The 14,870-nt window shown below is 54.6% G+C and overlaps 1 protein-coding gene across 3 annotated transcripts in view; it reads left to right on the top strand.

Moving 5' to 3' along the window:
- Positions 1–14,870, top strand: part of DNAI1 (dynein axonemal intermediate chain 1) — a 269,556-nt gene that overhangs the window by 238,344 nt on the left and 16,342 nt on the right. The gene's annotated exons all lie outside the window — the stretch shown is intronic.

Below are 14,870 nucleotides of genomic sequence, written 5' to 3'. Positions count from 1 at the left end.
TGTACTCACCCAGGCACAGTACGGCCATGCCTGTGCTTACTGCGCAGACTGTACTCACCCAGGCACAGTACGGCCATGCCTGTGCTTACTGCGCAGACTGTACTCACCCAGGCACAGTACGGCCATGCTTGTGCTTACTGCGCAGACTGTACTCACCCAGGCACAGTACGGCCATGCTTGTGCTTACTGCGCAGACTGTACTCACCCAGGCACAGTACGGCCATGCTTGTGCTTACTGCGCAGACTGTACTCACCCAGGCACAGTACGGCCATGCTTGTGCTTACTGCGCAGACTGTACTCACCCAGGCACAGTACGGCCATGCTTGTGCTTACTGCGCAGACTGTACTCACCCAGGCACAGTACGGCCATGCTTGTGCTTACTGCGCAGACTGTACTCACCCAGGCACAGTACGGCCATGCTTGTGCTTACTGCGCAGACTGTACTCACCCAGGCACAGTACGGCCATGCTTGTGCTTACTGCGCAGTCTGTACTCACCCAGGCACAGTACGGCCATGCCTGTGCTTACTGCGCAGACTGTACTCACCCAGGCACAGTACGGCCATGCCTGTGCTTACTGCGCAGACTGTACTCACCCAGGCACAGTACGGCCATGCCTGTGCTTACTGCGCAGACTGTACTCACCCAGGCACAGTACGGCCATGCCTGTGCTTACTGCGCAGACTGTACTCACCCAGGCACAGTACGGCCATGCCTGTGCTTACTGCGCAGACTGTACTCACCCAGGCACAGTACGGCCATGCTTGTGCTTACTGCGCAGACTGTACTCACCCAGGCACAGTACGGCCATGCTTGTGCTTACTGCGCAGACTGTACTCACCCAGGCACAGTACGGCCATGCTTGTGCTTACTGCGCAGACTGTACTCACCCAGGCACAGTACGGCCATGCTTGTGCTTACTGCGCCGACTGTACTCACCCAGGCACAGTACGGCCATGCTTGTGCTTACTGCGCAGACTGTACTCACCCAGGCACAGTACGGCCATGCTTGTGCTTACTGCGCAGACTGTACTCACCCAGGCACAGTACGGCCATGCTTGTGCTTACTGCGCAGACTGTACTCACCCAGGCACAGTACGGCCATGCTTGTGCTTACTGCGCAGACTGTACTCACCCAGGCACAGTACGGCCATGCCTGTGCTTACTGCGCAGACTGTACTCACCCAGGCACAGTACGGCCATGCTTGTGCTTACTGCGCAGACTGTACTCACCCAGGCACAGTACGGCCATGCTTGTGCTTACTGCGCAGACTGTACTCACCCAGGCACAGTACGGCCATGCTTGTGCTTACTGCGCAGACTGTACTCACCCAGGCACAGTACGGCCATGCCTGTGCTTACTGCGCAGACTGTACTCACCCAGGCACAGTACGGCCATGCTTGTGCTTACTGCACAGACTGTACTCACCCAGGCACAGTACGGCCATGCTTGTGCTTGAAGAGAAATCTGTCCCAATCAGATTTGCGACGAGCCTTTCTCTGGAATATTTGGGGGGTCTGCGAGGGTTCGGGTAGCCTCTATAGGATCCAGAGGCTTCTTCTTAGGTAAATATTTTCTTTTTGCAGAGATGGGCCCTAGGCGAGGTAGTAGATTTGGCGCCTCCTTGTGGCCCTTTTGGAAAGCTGAAGTGGAGAGAGGACAGGGAAGGTGGCTGGTGGGCCCCTTGACACTTTAGGCCCTAAGCACCTGCCTAGTTGCCTGGTGGATGATCCTGCTCTGCCTTTTTGACCGGAGCTTCAGCCAGGGTACACTTTAATTATGTAGTCTACACAAAAGTGATAGAGAGTCAGATTGGATAATTTGTGGAGGGACATTGCTTGTGTGGCCAGTGTAACACCCCTGCCTAGGCACAGATGTTTCCCGAGTCCTGAGCAGAATAAATAGTGTTTTATCTCTGTAGTCGCTGCTTGATTAGCTGATGTCAAATAAATCACTTTTAAAGGATGGGAGTAATTCTAAAATGGAAATCACACTTGCAGATGTTCAGGGCAGTCAAGCAAATCTGTCATTTACATCTGTTTAAAAGTTTGGAAGTCTTTACATACAAATGTGTGGACCTTTTCCTGGCCCCTCGCACCAAGTCTGAGGCAGCCATCAGTCTGCTGTGAGTCCACCTACAGGTGCGTACAGGAAACAGGAAGTCCCAGCTGGCCACTCCTCTGTGAGTCAGTTTACAGGTGCGTACAGGAAGCAGGAAGTCTCAGCTGACCACTCCTCTGTGAGTCCTCCTACAGGTGCGTGCAGGAAGTCCCAGCTGGCCACTCCTCTGTGAGTCCACCTACAGGTGCGTGCAGGAAGTCCCAGCTGGCCACTCCTCTGTGAGTCAATCTACAGGTGCGTACAGGAAGCAGGACGTCCCAGCTGGCCACTCCCCTGTGAGTCCATCTACATGTGCGTGCAGGAAGTCTCAGCAGACCACTCCTCTGTGAGTCCACCTGCAGGTGCGTGCAGGAAGTCCCAGCTGGCCACTCCTCTGAGTCAGTCTACAGGTGCGTACAGGAAGTCCCAGCTGGCCATTCCTCTGTGAGTCGGTCTACAGGTGCGTACAGGAAGCAGGAAGTCCCAGCTGGCCACTCCTCTGTGAGTCCACCTACAGGTGCGTGCAGGAAGTCCCAGCTGGCCACTCCTCTGTGAGTCAATCTACAGGTGCGTACAGGAAGCAGGACGTCCCAGCTGGCCACTCCCCTGTGAGTCCATCTACATGTGCGTGCAGGAAGTCTCAGCAGACCACTCCTCTGTGAGTCCACCTGCAGGTGCGTGCAGGAAGTCCCAGCTGGCCACTCCTCTGAGTCAGTCTACAGGTGCGTACAGGAAGTCCCAGCTGGCCATTCCTCTGTGAGTCGGTCTACAGGTGCGTACAGGAAGCAGGAAGTCCCAGCTGGCCACTCCTCTGTGAGTCCACCTACAGGTGCGTACTGGAAGTCCCAGCTGGCCACTCCTCTGTGAGTCAGTCTACAGGTGCATACAGGAAGCAGGAAAACCCAGCTGGCCACTCCTCTGTGAGTCCATCTACAGGTGTGTGTACAGGAAGCAGGAAGTCCCAGCTGGCCACTCCTCTGCGAGTCAACCTACAGGTGCGTACAGGAAGTCCCAGCTGGCCACTCCTCTGTGAGTCCATCTACAGGTGCGTACAGGAAGCAGGAAGTCCCAGCTGGCCACTCCTCTGTGAGTCCACCTACAGGTGCGTACAGGAAGAGTACGTCCAAGCTGGCCACTCCTCTGTGAGTCCGTCTACAGGTGCGTGCAGGAAGTCCCAGCTGGCCACTCCTCTGTGAGTCCATCTATAGGTGCGTGCAGGAAGTCTCAGCTGACCACACCTCAAAGCCAGAGGTCTGTGATGGGAAGTTTCCCTAGCAACCAGTGATGCCCTGCACTTTTATCTGATTGGTTAGTAATCACAGCAATGCTTGCTGCACAGCACATGATTAGTAAGTGAAAAGAGGATCCTATTCTGTATAGGCAGAAACTTTCATGCTATTTGTGTAAAACTCTTGACATAAAAACAAAAGATGCACCATCTCCTGTCTGCAGTTCCTCTTTGAATCAGTAAGGCTGACACTCTCCCTGTTGATTTTTGTTATTGTACCTTATGGATGATAATAATTCACATCTCCCGGTTTGATTTCTGACATTGGAGCTTTGCCATGATGGTCTGTTTAGGGCGGGGTGCCTCTTAAAGTAATCCTGCAGCGCCCCGGGAACAAACAGTTGGATGCTCAGCTATGTAGAGGTGCTCCTCTCCCCATGCCCTCAGTATACCGCTGTCCACCGGCAGGTTGAATACATCTTCAGCCCTCCTAAGACATCCTTCAGAAGGCTCGCATATGCGCAGTACAGATGCACCAGTCTTCAGAAGCGCTTGAGGATGTGAGTGCTTATGAAGCCTCCTGAGGAGTCTGGAAGGCACCTAATTTGGGGGACAGTGGGGAACTGGGAACGGTCTGTGGGGTACAGAGTCTTCCCTCTACATAGGTGAGTATCTGACCAGAAGCGAGCTTCCTAGCGTCAGGTTTACTTTAAGATAGCCATACTTTATACCATATTATGAGTAGATGAAACATTTTTAACAAATATTTATTAAAAAGTAGGACACATTCATGCCATTTTTGATTTTTTTTTTTGGTGTTATTTACAAATTAAGAAGGAACACCATTGTAATTACAGTTGAGCTTGATGGAGGCAGTGCTGGGGATAAGAGCAGGGAGGGCAAGGGGATCGTGTGGACAGGGAGGGTGAGAGGGGCACTGCAGGGGTGGGAGCAGGAAGGGCGAGGAGTGCAGTGCAGGGGTGGGAGCAGGAAGGGCGAGGAGTGCAGTGCAGGGGTGGGAGCAGGGAGGGAGAGGAGTGCAGTGCAGGGGTGGGAGCAAGGAGGGAGAGCAGGGAGGGAGAGAGGAGTGCAGTGCAGTGGTGGGAGCAGGGAGGGGGAGCAGGGAGGGAGAGGAGTGCAGTGCAGGGGTGGGAGCAGTGAGGGAGGGAGAGGTGGGAGTAGGGGAGGGAAGGGTAGGAGCAGGGAGGTAGAGCAGTGCAGGGGTGGGAGCAGGGAGGGAGTAGAGGGGTGGGAGCAGGAGAAAGGTGGAAGAGTGCAGGGGTGGGAGCAGGGAGGGAGAGAAGGTGCAGGGGAGGGAGGTGGAGGAGTGCAGGGGTGGGAGCAGGGAGGGAGAGGAGTGCAGGGGTGGGAGCAGGGAGGGAGGGAGAGGGGTGGGAGGAGGGAGGGAGAGGTGTGGAGGGGTGGGAGGAGGGAGGGAGAGGAGTGGAGGGGTGGGAGCAGGGAGGGAGAGCAGCGCAGGGGTGGGAGCAGGGAGGGAGTGGAGTGGAGGGGGGGAGCAGGGAGGTGGAGGAGTGCGGGGGTGGGAGCAGGGAGGGAGAGGAGTGCAGGGGTGGGAGCAGGAAGGGAGAGGAGTGCAGGGGTGGGAGCAGGGAGGTGGAGTGCAGCGCAAGGGTGGGAACAGGGAGGGAGGGAGAGGTGTGGAGGGGTGGGAGCAGGGAGGGAGAGCAGCGCAGGGGTGGGAGCAGAGAAGGAGAGGAGTGGAGGGGTGGGAGCAGGGAAGGAGAGAGGAGTGGAGGGGTGGGAGCATGGAGGGAGTGCAGTGCAGGGGTGGGAGCAGGGAGGGAGAGCAGTGCAGGGGTGGGAGCAGGAAGGGAGAGCAGTGCAGGGGTGGGAGCAGGGAGGGAGAGCAGTGCGGGGGTGGGAGCAGGGAAGGAGAGGAGTGCGGGGGTGGGAGCAGGGAGGGAGAGGAGTGGAGGGGTGGGAGCAGGGAGGGAGAGCAGTGCAGGGGTGGGAGCAGGGAGGGAGAGCAGTGCAGGGGTGGGAGCAAGGAGGGAGTGGAGGGGTGGGAGCAGGGAGGGAGAGGAGTGGATGGGTGGGAGCAGGGAGGGAGAGCAGCGCAGGGGTGGGAGCAGGGCCGGCCCGCTCATGAGGCGGGGTGAAAATTTTGCCTCAGGCGGCAAATTTCTAGAGGCGGCATCTGCCCGTCCGTGGGTGCGGGGGGGCCGGCCGCCGAGCTGGAGGGGTAGCGGGCAGGACGTCCCTTCCTGCAACGCCGCCCACTGTATTGTACGTGGCCGGTGTTGCAGGAAGTGACGTCAGTGGAGCGCACGTTGGAACGAGGAAGGTGAGTGATCCCCCGCCCGTGCCTCTTACTGTCTGCTGCTTATTCGCCATTTAAAGCTGGAGGGGAGCGCAGATCGGGGGACCCAGGCGAGGGAGGGGGGGTCAGACCCCCCTCCCCACCGCTAGCCCCAATACCCCGTCCTGCCTGCTACCCCTCCAGCTCGGCGGCCCCCCACGGGGGGGGGGGGGGATTGGTGCAGGGCAATTTTTTCAAAATTTGCCTCAGGCGGCAAAAAGTCTAGGGCCGGCCCTGGGTGGGAGCAGGGAAGGAGAGGAGTGGAGGGGTGGGAGCAGGGAGGGAGTGCAGGGGTGGGAACAGGGAAAGAGAGGAGTGTGGGGGTGGGAGCAGGGAGGCAAAGGTGGGAGCAGGGAGGGAGAGTGGAGGGGTGGGAGCAGGGAGGGAGAGCAGTGCAGGGGTGGGAGCCGGGAGGGAGAGGAGTGCAGGGGTAGAAGCAGGGAGGGCGAGGAGTGCAGTGCAGGGGTGGGAGCAGGGAGGGAGAGGAGTGCAGGGGTGGCAGCAGGGAGGTGGAGGAGTGCAGTGCAGGGGTGGGAACAGGGAGGGGGAGGAGTGCAGGGGTGGGAGCAGGGAGGGCGAGGAGTGGAGTGCAGTGCAGGGGTGGCAGCAGGGAGGGAGAGGAGTGCAGGGGTAGAAGCAGGGAGGGTGAGGAGTGCAGTGCAGTGCAGGGGTGGGAGCAGGGAGGGAGAGGAGGGCAGGGGTGGGAGCAGGGAGGGAGAGGAGTGCAGAGGTGGGAGCAGGGAGGGAGAGGAGCACAGGGGTGGGAGCAGGGAGGGAGAGGAGTGCGGGGGTGGGAGCAGGGAGGGAGAGGAGTGCAGGGGTGGGAGCAGGGAGGTGGAGGAGTGCAGTGCAGGGGTGGGAACAGGGAGGGGGAGGAGTGCAAGGGTGGGAGCAGGGAGGGAGAGGAGTGCAGGGGTGGGAGCAGGGAGGGAGAGGAGTGGAGTGCAGTGCAGGGGTGGCAGCAGGGAGGGAGAGGAGTGCAGGGGTGGGAGCAGGGAGGGAGCGTCATAGCTTCATATAGTATTAGCATTAGGCAGTGCCTGGGCTACTGGTGGCAGCAGTACTATCAATATAACCTCCGATTCCTGCTGAGCCCTGATCTGGTTTGGATTGCTGCAGGTGATGAGCAGATAAAGGATTGACATCAGGTAGTCAGGCAGTCGTTTCCCTTTCTCCATGTCCGGAGTCTCGGTGCAGTCTGACCTCCTCCCTGTTTGTTTTCTGATTCCCGTCTTTATGTCCACAATGTGGTATTAGTGGGGTTTTTATCTCCGCGTTGTCTTGTTTCCGCAGACCGGCGTCTGTTTTACCTTCGTCCTTCTTCTTTTATGATGTGATTTATGAGCACTTAGCCACTCTGTCACAGCTCAGTGTAAAATCAATGCAGGTTGACGGCTGCATCAGACACATTTTATAGTATTTTTCTGGGGGTTTTTATTGAAATGTTTGCCTCGGATCAATGGCCGGCTTAGGCAATCACACCCTGTACAATTGTGTTATTAGATGTCAGATTACACTAAGATAAAAAGAAATCTGAATCTGAAATTCGAATAAAAAAACCCTCGGGTGATGTTTAATCATCGGGGGCACAGTGGGTGGAGCGCAGGGTGGCATGAATGCTGCACAGGGAGGCAGTGGGTGGAGCGCAGGGTGGCATGAATGCTGCACAGGGAGGCAGTGGGTGGAGCACCGGGAGGCAGTGGGTGGGGCACCGGATGGCATGAATGCTGCACAGGGAGGCAATGGGTGGAGCCCTGGGTGGCATGAATGAAGCACAGGGAGGCAGTGGGTGGGGCACCGGTGTCATGAATGCAGCACAGGGAGGTAGTGGGTGGGGCACCGAGTGGCATGAATGCAGCACAGGGAGGCAGTGGGTGGAGCACCGGGTGGCATGAATGCTGCACAAGGAGGCAGTGGGTGGAGCACCGGGTGGCATGAATGCAACACAGGGAGGCAGTGGGTGGAGCACAGGGAGAGTATGAATGCAGCACAGGGAGGCAGTGGGTGGGGCACCGGGTGGCATGAATGCAACACAGGGAGGCAGTGGGTGGAGCACAGGGAGGTAGTGGGTGGAGCACCGGGTGGCATGAATGCAGCACAGGGAGGCAATGGGTGGGGCACAGAGAGGAAATGGGTGGAGCACCGGGTGGCATGAATGCAGCACAGGGAAGCAGTGGGTGGGGTACCGGGTGGCATGAATGCAGCACAGGGAGGCAGTGGGTGAGACACCGGGTGACATGAATGCAGCACCCACTGCCTCCCTGTGCTGCATTCATGCCACCCGGTGCCTCACCCACTGCCTCCCTGTGCTGCATTCATGCCACCCGGTGCCCCACCCACTGCTTCCCTGTGCTGCATTCATGCCACCCGGTGCTCCACCCATTGCCTCCCTGTGCTCCACCCACTTCCTCCCTGTGCTCCACCCACTGCCTCCCTGTGCTGCATTCATGCCACCCGGTGCTCCACCCATTGCCTCCCTGTGCTCCACCCACTTCCTCCCTGTGCTCCACCCACTGCCTCCCTGTGCTGCATTCATGCCACCCGGTGCCCCACCCACTGCCCCCCGGTGCCCCACCCATTGCCTCCCTGTGCTGCATTCATGCCACCCGGTGCTCCACCCACTACCTCCCTGTGCTCCACCCACTGCCTCCCTGTGCTGCATTCATGCCACCCGGTGCTCCACCCACTGCCTCCCTGTGCTGCATTCATGCCACCTGGTGCCCCACCCACTGCCTCCCTGTGCTGCATTCATGCCACCCGGTGCTCCACCTACTGCCTCCCTGTGCTGCATTCATGCCACTCGGTGCCCCACCCACTGTCTCCCTGTGCTGCATTCATGCCACCCGGTGCCTCACCCACTGCCTCCCTGTGCTGCATTCATGCCACATGGTGCCCCACCCACTGCTTCCCTGTGCTGCATTCATGCCACCCGGTGCTCCACCCATTGCCTCCCTGTGCTCCACCCACTTCCTCCCTGTGCTCCACCCACTGCCTCCCTGTGCTGCATTCATGCCACCTGGTGCCCCACCCACTGCCCCCCGGTGCCCCACCCATTGCCTCCCTGTGCTGCATTCATGCCACCCGGTGCTCCACCCACTGCCTCCCTGTGCTGCATTCATGCCACCTGGTGCCCCACCCACTGCCTCCCTGTGCTGCATTCATGCCACCCGGTGCTCCACCTACTGCCTCCCTGTGCTGCATTCATGCCACTCGGTGCCCCACTCACTGTCTCCCTGTGCTGCATTCATGCCACCCGGTGCCTCACCCACTGCCTCCCTGTGCTGCATTCATGCCACATGGTGCCCCACCCACTGCTTCCCTGTGCTGCATTCATGCCACCCGGTGCTCCACCCATTGCCTCCCTGGCATGAATGCAGCACGGAGACAGTGGGTGAGGCACCGGGTTGCATGAATGCAGCACAGGGAGGCAGTGGGTGGAGCACAGGGAGGCATGAATGCAGCACAGGGAGGCAGTGGGTGGAGCACAGGGAGGCATGAATGCAGCACAAGGAGGCAGTGGGTGGAGCACAGGGAGGCATGAATGGAGCACAGGGAGGCAGTGGGTGGGGCACCGGTGGCATGAATGCAGCACAGGGAGGCAGTGGGTGGAGCACAGGGAGGGTATGAATGCAGCACAGGGAGGCAGTGGGTGGGGCACCGGGTGGCATGAATGCAGCACAGGGAGGCAGTGGGTGGAGCACAGGGAGGCATGAATGCAGCACAGGGAGGCAGTTGGTGAGGCACCGGGTGGCATGAATGCAGCACAGGGAGGCAGTGGGTGGAGCACAGGGAGGGTATGAATGCAGCACAGGGAGGCAGTGGGTGGGGCACCGGGTGGCATGAATGCAGCACAGGGAGGCAGTGGGTGGAGCACAGGGAGGGAATGAATGCAGCACAGGGAGGCAGTGGGTGGGGCACCGGGTGGCATGAATGCAGCACAGGGAGGCAGTGGGTGGAGCACAGGGAGGCATGAATGGAGCACAGGGAGGCAGTGGGTGGAGCACAGGGAGGGTATGAATGGAGCACAGGGAGGCAGTGGGTGGAGCACAGGGAGGGTATGAATGGAGCACAGGGAGGCTGTGGGTGGAGCACAAAGTGACATGAAGATGGTAATATTGGCCGATCCAAATTGAATGTGTGTACGCACCATAACTGTATTTATCAGCACCTTTAGTTAGCTGGTGGATAATCAGATTAGAGCCTCCTGGGTTATTCCCGATGAGGCGGAGTAATCTGGGATTACAGCCGTTTGTGGAATACGCGGCGGTTCCTTCCTCCGTGCGCCGGCCGCCATGTCTGTGTCATCTGACACGTCCCGTCTGTCGCCGCCGCACAGCGCTCAGCCTTTATCACAGAACATGAAAGCTGTCAGACATCAGACCTCGTTCACGCCACGTCTCGTAACGAGCGCGTCCGCCTGATTGAACGCCGACACTTTGTCTAATCACCTCTGGCGTCATTTCTGGTGGGGAGCCTATTAACTGATATCAAACTGGCTCCTGGGATCAGAGCAGTTCCTGAATGTTAAACAGAACTGATTGTATGGAAGGTGATCGGCCAATCACAGCGCCCAGCTTCGCGAATGTCAGGAAGGGGAGGGTACGGGGCGCCTGCTGGTACCAGCCTCATTTTATACCTTTATAATGTCAGGCTTTCTACAGGTGTGAGATGTATTAATTGGCGTCATGCTGAAATAAACGTTACCCTCCCTCCATGTGCCACGTCCGCTGAAAGTCTGCCGTGACCCCATTATGAAATGTGTGACATCCCCATCAGAGTGACAGGAGAGGGGAGCTAGTGAACTAAACAGAGGTTTTGTATTTGCTGTAGAATCCCTTTATATTAAACTCCAAGGGAATGGGCTGGATGGTTTACTATAAAGTTTACTGTATCAGAAATGTCATACTTAAAGAGGAACTCCGGTGAAAATAATGTCATAAAGTGCTTCATTTTTACAATAATTATGTATAAATGATTTAGTCAGTGTTTGCCCATTGTAAAATGTTTTAAATCCCTGATTTACATTCTGACATTTATTACATGATGACATTTTTACTGCTGGCAGGTAATGTAGCTGCTGCTTGCTTTTTTGGCAGTTGGAAACACCTGTAAACAGCTATTTCCCACAATGCAATGAGGTTCACAGACAGGAAACTGCCAGGAGTACCACGGTTCTCAGTTTCTTGTGGGAGGGGTTTCACCACAATATCAGTCATACAGCGCCCCCTGATGGTCTGTTTGTAAAAAAGGAATAGATTTCTCATGTAAAAGGGGGTATCAGCCAATGGATGGGAATAAAGGTACAGACTAACCAGCAAGCTCATGGTGACCCAGAACTCATTGGAGTTACATAGAAATGGTAAGATTGGATGAAAATGATTGGATCATTAGTGGCCACCATTACACTGCATCGAGTAGTATAAAGCTAGCGGAGGCAGTGCTGCAATCAATACTCAATATGGCAATGAGTTGATAGATCGATTACTTGTATAATTTGAATTAAAATGCATTTAGAATAAAATAATTCCTAGCAAAATGTACCACCCAAAGAAAGCCTGGCAAAAAAACCCCCCAAGATATAGATTGTTTCGTTGTGATAAGTAATGATAACGTTATTGGCGAATGAATGGGAGGAGCACTAAAATGTGAAAATTGTTTTGGTCCATAAGGGGAATAACCCCTCAGTAGTGAAGTGGTTAAAGGACACCTGAAGTGAGAGAAATATGAAGGCTGCCATTTTTTATTTCCTTTTAAACAACACCAGTTGCCTGGCAGTCCTGCTGATCTCTTTGGCTGCAGTAGTGTCCCGTGGTCTGCCGTTCGGCCGCAATCAGCCCCGGTAATTGGTTCAGTCGCGTCAGTCAGGGTCTGCGCATGCGTGGGAGGTCCTCCCATGTGCAGAAGACCCCGACTGAAGCGATTGAGCTGTTAGGGCCTGTTCAGACTATGCGCGTTCCTAGCCGTTTTCAGGGAACACGTACGGGTACCAAAAACGCAAAGAAACGGCTCCTAATGCTTTGGAATGGCCTCGTTCACATGTATTCGTATGAGACGCATACGTTTCTCATCCGCATTGCTGCACGCAGTTCTGTGCGTCACGCATAGAAACGGACGCAATGAAAGTCTATGGACGCGTATCAAAAACGTGTACTATTGCATTTTTAGCGTCCGTTTTCCTCTGCGGTTCCCATAATTCTTTTTTTTCCCCTGGGTCACGTGTGTGTGCAAAACGCAATAGAATACGCATTAGAACGCAAGAAAAACGCATGCGTTTTTCAACTTGCGTTTCTTTGATTTTAAACGCATTCTTCATACGCAGATAAGTCTGAACAGGCCCTTACTGGGGCTGATCGCGGCTAAACGGCAGACAGCGGGAGGACAGTGAGGGACTCCGACATGCTTATGGGCCTGGAGGAATCCCCGGGTAAGTATCAAATCTTTAGTTTACTACGATTCTGGTACACTCTAAAGAAATGATGGTTTTGCTTGACGCATTTTTCATAGATATGATCATAACTGGAGGAGATATAATTGCAAGATGGATTCTTTAGTGGTGCGGATCGATTAAACGGGATCTTTTCTTTCAATCAGAATAATCTTATCAAAAATACGATGGTTCCCTAAAAATCTTTCCATGAATTAGAACCTTCAGGTTAGGTGAACGCTTATCAGTGCGTGAAAGGTCGAGTTTTCTATCATGTGCGGTTTTGCGTTTGTGGTGCGTTTTTTGTGTTTGTGTTTTTTTCCACACATGCGTTTTGCGTGCGTTTTAACGCGTTTGCAGTTCACATATACAAAACACATATGCATTTTGGCAACAAGTAGGAGGCGCCCGGGGTGAGGAGTATGTGATACACAATGTAATTAGGCTACTATAGGTACTCCACAGGGTAGGTCCAACGATATAAGTAATATAAAGTAGTCCTACCTTATGGATAAGAAATTTTGTCGAGATTCAATTTAGGCAGATCAATTTAACCTCCCTGGCGGTTTATTTATTTTGCCAGGGAGGCTGCAATGTGGTTTTTTTTTAATAAAAAAAAAAATATTTCATGCAGCCAACTGAAAGTTGGCTGCATGAAAGCCCACTAGAGGGCGCTCCTGAACCGTACTTTCGATCGCCTCCGGCAATCGAAAGTAACAAGATAGGCCGCAATGAGCGGCCTATCTTGTTTCGCTTTCCTCGTCGCCATGGCGACAAGCGGAGTGACGTCATGGACGTCAGTCGACGTCCTGACGTCAGAGCCGCCCGATCCAGCCCCTAGCGCCGGCCGGAACTGTTTGTTCCGGCTGCGCTGGGCTCGGGCGGCTGGGGGGACCCTCTTTCGCCGCTGCACGCGGCGGCGATCGGGCAGCACACGCGGCTGGCAAAGTGCCAGCTGCGTGTGCTGCTTTTTTCAGAACTAAAATCGGCCCAGCAGGGCCTGAGCGGCGACCTCCGGCGGCATACCCCGAGCTCAGCTCGGGATTACCGCCAAGGAGGTTAATAAGAGCACTTTAGACAACGCGTTTCACGGCCTCAGCCGCTTCCTCAGGTCAATACAGTGCCTGAAGTGAGTAGTGTCCGAGTATCAAGGCGCCCGGATACTCGGACACTACTCACTTCAGGCACTGTATTGACCTGAGGAAGCGGCTGAGGCCGTGAAACGCGTTGTCTAAAGTGCTCTTATTAAATTGATCTGCCTAAATTGAATCTCGACAAAATTTCTTATCCATAAGGTAGGACTACTTTTTATATTACTTATATCGTTGGACCTACCCTGTGGAGTACCTATAGTAGCCTAATTACATTGTGTATCACATACTCCTCACCCCGGGCGCCTCCTACTTGTTGCCAAGATTTTAGATACCCCTTTTTTGTAGAGGGGAGATTGAAATCGAGTCTCTCGATTTCGCAATCACTTTTTGGAGCAGCGACCATCCAGAAACTAAAGGCCGAGTGGGGACGGTACTTCCCCACTTGCGAATACGAGTGGTTGCCTCTGCTGCAACCCATTTTTGTGATCTTAAGATCTAATACCATACACGGATATACTAACGTTATTGCACCAGATTGGGCTCCCGGATCTCTCTGTGTTTTTTCCCTCTACTACTCTACATATGCATTTTGTATGCATTTTCCATTCATTTTCCATTCATTCATATTGCGTTTTATGCAGATCACTAGGAAGACAACAGCAAGCGGAAATACATCAGAAAACATTTTTTCTTTAGAAAAAACGCATGAAAAATGCATACAAAACGCATTTCATTGACTTTCATTATGTGCGTTTTTGATGCGTTTTTGAACGCATATTATAAAACGCATCCAAAACACGTATGCGTTTTTTATATGCGTTTTTTTATGCGGCCCATTGAATACCATAGCAGGCAAAAACGCTGCGTTTTCCGCAACGCTAGCATTTCTGCTAAGTGTGTTCCCAGCCTCAGAGATGAATATTAGAGTTATGGGTTTTATGCATTAGTTTTTATTTGCATCTGGCGCTATAATCTCCGTCTCTGTCCCTGAATTGCGCCGTGCGTCTCCTCTCCAGAACCCGGGCGTTTTCTGTTTTTATTATACCCAATAATCCAGGATTTCCTTCCTGCTGTGACCAGTCCTTGTGTGACAGACATTGCCCCATGTCACCCCTGTCCCTTGTCATCCCCCTGCCTTCTGATCACATGACCAGACCTGCAGCGTTGTGAAGAGCGCACGGAATCGCCGCGGAGTGACAGGTAAAAGGCTGTAATTTCACGCACAATTCCCTCTCTGCCGGGATCAGCCAATTTTCTCCAGATGTGGCGACAGCCTCCCTCCCAGACACAATACACACAATTCCATCATATGACATCCGTGTTCCACGCAATAATAACAGCCGTGTAATGACCCGAGTGCTGCGTATCGTAAACACGGATCCTGCGCTCGCGCGTTTATTCCCAGAAATAAGCCCGTCTCTGTCCTTGTGTGTCCTTGCAGCTTACAGACACGCTAAACAACTGAGCACAGACAATTGTAACAGCAGTCAGGATAATACGAGAATAGAAGCAATACGGCAGACAGAATATCCGATTCATGGGCCAAACGTGCCTCCTGACTCCACTGCAGATCCTGTCTTCTCTGGATTCAGCAGCTGGGTGTGACCATCTGACAGGATTACCAGTAGATACCAGGCTACACTTCTCAGCATCCCTGCATTAACGCTGAAACCATGTGTCTGTGGGACTAGTAGTTTAAAGG

The sequence above is a fragment of the Hyperolius riggenbachi genome, chromosome 1, assembly GCF_040937935.1.
Source record: "Hyperolius riggenbachi isolate aHypRig1 chromosome 1, aHypRig1.pri, whole genome shotgun sequence".
Taxonomy (NCBI): Eukaryota; Metazoa; Chordata; class Amphibia; order Anura; family Hyperoliidae; genus Hyperolius; species Hyperolius riggenbachi.
This window is presented reverse-complemented; position numbering and strand designations above follow the sequence as displayed.